The sequence below is a fragment of the Sinohyriopsis cumingii genome, chromosome 15 (genome assembly GCF_028554795.1).
Source record: "Sinohyriopsis cumingii isolate HCF-2022 chromosome 15, ASM2855479v2, whole genome shotgun sequence".
NCBI lineage: Eukaryota > Metazoa > Mollusca > Bivalvia > Unionida > Unionidae > Sinohyriopsis > Sinohyriopsis cumingii.
Window position 1 is genome coordinate 59,855,564 of NC_142975.1, and position 9,077 is coordinate 59,864,640.

Below are 9,077 nucleotides of genomic sequence, written 5' to 3' on the forward strand. Positions count from 1 at the left end.
CGAGAGTGAATATTCTTTCTGTCTACACGATTCCACTGTATGGGTCATTGACTACATGTAATATTTATAAGAGTTACACTGTCATAGGATGGGACAGACTAGTATAAAGTTGTATCGACATGAATGGAAATGGAACTCAATACACTTAAGCTGAATTAATGTGTCTTCGGCAAAAAATGGATAATTTACTCAATCAGTTTAATGTCAAACACAAATATATAACAGTTGAAATTGTCGGTTGTAAAATTAGTTGCATAATCGAACTAGTTCTTACACCAATACAGAGTGGATCTTTCATGTTGAATGTAGAATGTATTGCAATATAGTCCTGTACCGTTAGTCAAGGGAGAGAAATGATATTATACTAATGGGATGCATACAAATTATTATTAGTCGAAAACATAAGGTATAATATTGTGTATGCAAGAGTGAGATTGTAATTAATACGAATATGTGAGAATTTACTAAGCAACTTGGAAAACACTTCAAAGAATATATTTCCGAATTCGTTGGCGGAATTTAATATTCACTCTTAATTAAATAAATAAAACATCAAATTTAGTTCCAAGTTTCAGTGAATCAAATATTTTAATCACACAGTTGATTTATTTAACACAACATGATAACTAATTATAACGAAATGCCAAAATATTCACAAACTTAAGGAGCAATTAGCACTGCCGTTGTGTTTCCTCAGAGGGTTAAATAAACAATAGAAACTCATAGAACATATTAAAGTTGAGATATGATTTTTCATACGAAATTGTACAAGAAGTGTACATTTATGATAAAAATGCAGAAAATACAGATAATCATGAATGTTTATTACAGGAAATGTATACATTTAATATAATTATTGAAATTGCTTGTTTAGCGCTAGGGTGTCAATATTTGTAGTAATATTTGTAGTAATCAATGTCCCTAGATTCGTCAAGTTGTTGTCTGGTTTTAATGCCATTTTTCAGCACACAATACATGGTGGCCAGTATTAACGGTGGAGGAAGAACCCTGGAAAAAACCCGGAAAGAACCACCGACCCACGAGAAGCTACTGGCAAGCTTTCTCACATACCCACATTGGCTGAATCCGAGACTCGAACCCACGCAGACAGAGGTGAGATGGCAGTGATCCGTAAAGCAGAGCGCTTAAGAGCACTCGGCCACTCGGGGCCCCAGATTCGTCAAGCATAGGGAGTTTAATGTACATTCTCGTATAATAATGTATATATAAGTATATAGTCTTAAGAGTAATTCTCCTTAGGCCAGTGCTTGGAGTAATGCTACATTACTCCATTATATAGATATAATTTAACAGAGCCAAGGTATCTTGGGACAAAATAATGTATATATCTAAGTTTCGAGAGTGTCTGCACGTTCTAGTGCCGTATATGAACTGATACCAAAAATATCATTTATGGTGCTATGGAGGTGGCCGTGGTAGTATGGGCACTGGAACGTGCAGGCAGGCGATAGTTGCCTTATCTCGCATAAAGAGATCATAGGTTCGATACCAAGCAGAAGCCCAGTACGGAGCGAATTATTGAAATTGCTTGTTTAGCGCTAGGGTGTCAATATTTGTAGTAATATTTGTAGTAATCAATGTCCCTAGATTCGTCAAGCATATGGAGTTTAATATACATCCTCGTATAATATATATATATATATATATATATATATATATATATATATATATATATATATATATATATATATATATATATATAGTCTTAAGAGTAGTTCTCCTTAGGCCAGTGCCTTGAGTAATGCTACATTATCCCTTATATAAATAAAACATAAAATATGTTTAAAAAGAGTTGCACGTGCAATTTAGAATAAAAAACCTGAACACCGATATACTAGCCTACTCATTGTTTGTATGTGCAATTTAGAATGAAAACCTGAACACCGATATACTAGCCTGCTCATTGTTTGCATGTGCAATTTAGAATGAAAACCTGAACACAGATATACTAGCCTACTCATTGTTTGTATGTGCAATTTAGAATGAAAACCTGAACACCGATATACTAGCCAGCTCATTGTTTGTATGTGCAATTTAGAATAAAAACTTGAACACCGATATACTAGCCAGCTCATTGTTTGTATGTGCAATTTAGAATCGAAAACTTGAACACCGATATGCTAGCCAGCTCATTGTTTGTATGTGCAATTTAGAATGAAAACCTGAACTCAGGTATACATTCCAGCTCATTGTTTGTATGTACAATTTAGAATGAAAATCTGAACTCAAATATACCAGCCAGCTCATTGTTTGTCTGTACAATTTAGAATGAAAACCTGAACACAGATATACTAGCCAGCTCATTGTTTGTATGTGCAATTTAGAATGAAAACCTGAATTCAAATATACTAGCCAGCTCATTGTTTGTATGTGCAATTTAGAATCAAAACCTGAACACCGATATACTAGCCTGCTCACTGTTTGGTTTAGACATGCATGATGAGCAAAGAATATCTGAAGTAGGGTCATCTAAACACGTACTGTTTTACAGTAGTGTCATCTAAACACGTAATGTTGTACAGTAGGGTCATATAAACACGTAGTGTTGTACAATAGGGTCATCTAAACACGTACTTTTGTACAGTAGGGTCATCTAAACACGTACTGTTGTACAGCAGGATTATCTAAACACGTACTGTTTGCAGAACAGATGAAAAATACAGAGAACGTATGTAATACACTTTTTCATCATAACAGTTTTGAATCTATAGACTGTGATAATACGGTTACTTGGTCTTATTATATATATATATATATATATATATATATATATATATATATATATATATATATATATATATATATATATATATATATATATAAAACCTCGTGCTTTTGTTATCTATAAATAGTTGTTGAAAATCATGAAACCTGAACTCAGATATACTAGCCAGCTCATTATTTGTATGTGCAATTTAGAATGAAAACCAGAACGTCGATATACTAGCCAGCTCATTGTTTGTATGTGCAATTTAGAATGAAAACCTGAACACCGATATACTAGCCAGCTCATTGTTTGTATGTACAATTTAGAATCGAAAACCTGAACTCAGATATACTAGCCAGCTCATTGTTTGTATGTACAATTTAGAATCGAACACCTGAACTCAGATATACTAGCCAGCTCATTGTTTGTATGTGCAATTTAGAATGAAAACCTGAACACCGATATACTAGCCAGCTCATTGTTTGTATGTGCAATTTAGAATGAAAACCTGAACATCGATATACTAGCCAGCTCATTGTTTGTATGTGCAATTTAGAATCGAAAACCTAAACTCAGATATACTAGCCAGCTCATTGTTTGTATGTACAATTTAGAATCGAACACCTGAAATTAGATATACTAGCCTGCTCATTGTTTGTATGTGCAATTTAGAATGAAAACCTGAACACCGATATACTAGCCAGCTCATTGTTTGTATGTGCAATTTAGAATGAAAACCAGAACGTCGATATACTAGCCAGCTCATTGTTTGTAGGTACAATTTAGAATCGAAAACCTGAACACCGATATACTAGCTAGCTCATTGCTTGTATGTACAATTTAGAATCGAAAACCTGAACTCAGATGTACTAGCCAGCTCATCGTTTGTATGTACAATTTAGAATCGAACACCTGAACTCAGATATACTAGCCTGCTCATTGTTTGTATGTGCAATTTAGAATGAAAACCCGAACACCGATATACTAGCCAGCTCATTGTTTGTATGTGCAATTTAGAATGAAAACCTGAACATCGATATACTAGCCAGCTCATTGTTTGTATGTGCAATTTAGAATCGAAAACCTAAACTCAGATATACTAGCTAGCTCATTGTTTGTATGTACAATTTAGAATCGAACACCTGAAATCAGATATACTAGCCAGCTCATTGTTTGTATGTACAATTTAGAATCGAAAACCTGAACTCAGATATACTAGCCAGCTCATTGTTTGGTTTAGACATGCATGAGGAGCAAAGAATATCTGAAGTACACTAGGGTCATCTAAACACGTTCTGTTTGCAGAAACAGATGAAGCATGCAGAGAACGTATGCAATACACCTTTTTTATCACAACAGTTTTGAATTTATAGACTGCGTTAATACGGTTACTTGGTCTTATTTTATGAATATATACATACATAAATTATATATATATATATATATATATATATATATATATATATATATATATATATATATATATATATATACAGAACCTCGTGCTTTTGCTATCTATTAATAGTGGTTGAAAATCATGAAAGTCATCTCCTCACGCAGATTTAGTTTAAGAATGATCCTTTAAAATTAATTAAATAAAATGAGATGGTTATAATGAATAAAATCTTACATAAAATCGTTTACAATACCATTTGATATTATATGTCATTTCCTAAGTTAAATCGTTAATTTTGTAACCTCCACTAGCATCTATCGGTCTATCTATCTATTTATCTATTTATCGCTCTCAGTAGCATATTAATATAGATTGTATTAAAATATTGATACTTTACTATTTACAGGAACAATTATGGCTGTTATAATTATGGAAATTTTACTTGGGTTACAACCGTTATAAAATGACAACGTTTGCATTGTTTTGGTATAAATATATTTGCTCTTCTCTTGCAGAGCCTAGTGATTGTTTGTCAAGGAGTGAGATGCTGGATGGCATGGAGTGTATAATAGTTATGTTATGTACCACATTTATGATTCGTTACCGGTATATGATAAACTAGGTTCATAATCTATTCATTATAGTTGTAATATGGCATGCCTACAGGATAGCCCTAAATTAATATTTGTATTTTAGTCGTGTCAAATCTTTGGTCATTCTGTTTCAGAAAGTTTAAAAAGACTGGAGATCAGGATGACTCGCATTGAATCAAGTAAGTATGCAGCTGTATATAAATGGATAAGGCTATGTTTATCATGGTCTCTCTTCAGTGCTATGTAGGAACTACTTTTATAAAGGTTGACGCTTACACATCTGCCCAGGTAACATAAATCATGGCCTACACTATCAGTGACGTCTTAGTTTAACGTTGTGCAAGGAATGTTATGAGCGCCGTGAACCCCATACACTCTGAATCAAAGACGAGGGGTGTATGCATTTTAAGACGGTTACAACATTGCGTCCACCGTGAAGAATTATTACATAATAAATATATCACATCATAAACCCAACACGTTTGGTTCAAATTTTGTCGTTAGCGAGCTTTGAAAATTTCATAGCGGCCATTGTAGACTATGCAGATTATTCTTAATGAACCAACAATGAATCAGCCTTGTTTATTCAAAATCTAGCCTTCTCTCGGGTAGAGGGGACATCTTCGCTGAAGACGATCCAAACACAGCATCCCATTTCTCTACACAAGACATCATTTCATATATGGTGATCATATTAGTTTATATTTACATTATAACTTTTGAAGAGGGGCACCGATTTGCCGAGTGGTCTAAAGCGCTCACGGTTACGGATCATTGCCATCTCACCTTTGTCTGCGTGGGTTCGAGTCTCGGGCTTGGCCAGTCTGAGTACGTGAGAAAGCTTGCCAGTAGCTTCTCGTGGGTAAGTTGTTCTTCCCGGGTTTTTCCCGGGTTCATCCTCCACCGTTTATACTGGCCGCCATGTGTAGCCTATCTTGTGCTGAATAATGGCGTTAAACCCTTATAATAACAACAATAACAACAACTTTTGAACATCTACACCATATTATTTTCCCGAATTGTGTTATTGACAGTCACCATGTTCCTTAATTCCTGCTTGCAGGTCACTTGATTTTGTTTTAACATTGTTGGAGGTTTCATGCCCTACTATAATAATTTGCAACAACAGTAATATGTTTTATATCTTGAAAATGAAACTTTGTATCCCTAGATGTTTGCTTAATGCTGTAAATTGCTTTTTATTGCCGCTTTGAAATACTTATGTGCAGTTCTATTTCAGCTTTTATTACTCTAGCGATCTTTGAAATATAGAAAATAAAAAAGCTTTTTTTTATGATGAAGTAATACAAGATGTCCCTTTCGAGTTAATTGATGATTTTATAACTATTCATGCAACCTATCAGCATCCATTTTAAGAAATTGACTGGTGAAATACAAAACCTTGGCCATTAAATGATTCACTAAATTTGTATTATTCACTTAGTCTTGCATCGATATTCTTTGATAACCAATAGAGGCTCTTATCACACATTCAGCCAATGATGTGCACCACGATGCCAGATGAGTGCTTGTCTTTTTCTTCTGTATTGATATTAATTTTGAATAATTCATCCTCACGCGTATTACTTGTCATAGTAATGTACATCTGAACGACATTTTAGAAAAAAATCTTTCAACACATAATACTAACACTTAATGACAAAGGATTATTCATCTGTCTTTGCTTCATTCAGCCAGATATGAGCGTACAAAATGCTGTACAAAATGAAGTATAATCCGATGGCGTGTAATAAGAGTTTGTACAATGATTAGTTCGTACGTAACATCGGGAATCCCCAAAATTACCCTATGTTTATTAACGAACTGCATTTTATGATAGAATTTACATTCTTTCAAGTTCTTTCAGCACTCTTGTATTATTAAGTTAAGGGTCAAGCAAAATGTTTGCATAGTAGTCCTGGAGGGCTTGACAGCTCTCTGTTTAAAGTATGTCACGTGCGTGAGTGACATCTGTTAAATGTTGCATGCAAATCGATTTATCGAGACAGGATATCAATATTATAAGGCAGAATGTGACAGGATATTTCCATTTTATTTATTTCATTGTTCTTTCTGTCTTTATTATCTATTAGAAGAGGCAACACTGCATATATTCGCTTGCTAATTACTTTATACCCAAATAGTTTATGACAAGAAATCCTCGTTCAACCATTCTTAGTGGAGGGACATTTCTTCTTTCTTTGGACATGTAAGCGAGTGCTGACTTATAATAAGCATATTGGTATCGGAAAATTATTTAATTTCCGATTCTGTTCGACATTTTCAGGTCAGAAGATAAACAGATGTAAATTAGAGGAAAGAATAGGTAAGTAAACAGTTACGATTTATATTCTGCAGTCGGTATGAAAATATAAAGCAGCAGTATATGTTATTTATAAGGTTATTTATGAAAGGTTGCCTAATTGTTTTCTTGATTCGTATATAAGCTTTATGTCCTTGGGTTATGGGCAAATTGAGGACTAATTGCTGTACCCATATGCAGGACTAATCATGGGGATGATTCTAATTAGAATGAGAGCAAAAGATGATATTCTTCGATTGATGACAACTACACAAGTATGACAACTACACTTCGATTAATGACAACTACACAAGTATGACAACTACACAAGAATGGCAACTAAACTTCGATTAATGACAGCTACACAAGTATGACAACTATACTTCGATTAATGACAACTACACAAGTATGACAACTACACAAGTATGACAACTATACTTCGATTAATGACAACTACACAAGTATGAAAACTAAACTTCGATTAATGACAACTACACAAGTATGCCAACTAAACTTCGATTAATGACAATTACACAAATATGACAACTACACTTCGATTAATGACAACTACACAAATATGACAACTACACTTCGATTAATGACAACTACACAAGTATGACAACTACACAATCAAAACTTTTTCAGTACATTTCGACGATTTAGGTATATATTAATAAATTGTATGGATACGCAGTGTTTCGACTGTCTGTCTGTCGCCAGATTCGCACTTTGCGAAAAATATATAAATTTGGCAAAATGTATATGAACTAGGCTAAATAATTTCCTAATGAAAGCTTGTTGTCTACCAAGAGTCACTTACTGATTAGTGTACACACATGTAATAAAAAGGACAAGAGGAAAATAAAAAACAGATATCGACTTCACTACCCAAAGTCACACTTGAAATAACCAACTGACTGTTTTAAACCTAACGGTATATAAAATTGAAACTCTGATGATCGTGTTTATGACACGCTAGAAATTTGGTGGTGAAGTGATATCAACAACGTGTTTTACCCTTCCAAAAAGAAGAAAAGAAAGAAACAAAATAATAATTAGTTTATATCCGACCTTTTGTTTTCAATCATCCATGAATACTTGAATAAAAACAAAGAAGCAACGGTTCAAGAAAGGCTCTGCTCCACTATACCAACTTGAGTCATATCTTGTGTGCAGTTATGTCCACAATCATCATTACTAGCCAAGGTTCCGATATGTTAGTCTATCTACACCTTGGCGGATCAATCAGAATATCCAGTATCCAGTACTTCGGGTCAGTGAATTTTATTGGGTATGGTGGAAAGCCACACATGCAATGAAAATGAAGTTGTTCAAATTTGAACACCGTTCTACCGTGATCGAAAGGGGTACACACACTCGAAATGGACTCATAAATAAGCGATTTTAAACTGCCAGGCCGTATTTAATTTTGGTTCTCCAGAAAACCCACATAGTTTATTTTAGTTTAAACATTATGTTTATGCATCATCTTGTCTCTTGTATATATCTTTTATCATTGCTTGACATAGATAAATTGATTTTTGCGTAGCAGACAGAGCTGGATGGATGATATTAATATCCTGTATGTTATTTTTATTATTGAAAATTCATTTGGATATGGAATTTGCTGAGTTTAAAAAATGAACTACCTTCAGATCTTGGTAAATGTAACCTTTGTCATAAATTTCACCAAACGCTCCTACCGTTCACAACCAGATGGAAATCCTGGAGATTCTTATTTCATATTTGTTTATTATTATTTAGCCTCCACTGATAAAGGCCAGTGGTGTCTTATTCGTCAGGAAACTTGATTTGTTTCTAAAGGCTATTTTGTCACAGAATCATTTGGCTCAGTTGCTCTTTTTTGAAGATTTTCACGATGGTGTGGTGCATGTGCTTATTTATCTAGCTTTTAAACTTACATAAAAGCAAGGGCAAGTGAGCTTTTGCTATGACCTCACGTGCGTAATGAGTCCACCAATAATGTGCCATTTTCAAGATCTTCATCAAAACCACCTAACCCGTTTTTTTTTTTTTTAAATAGGCAGGTATACCTAA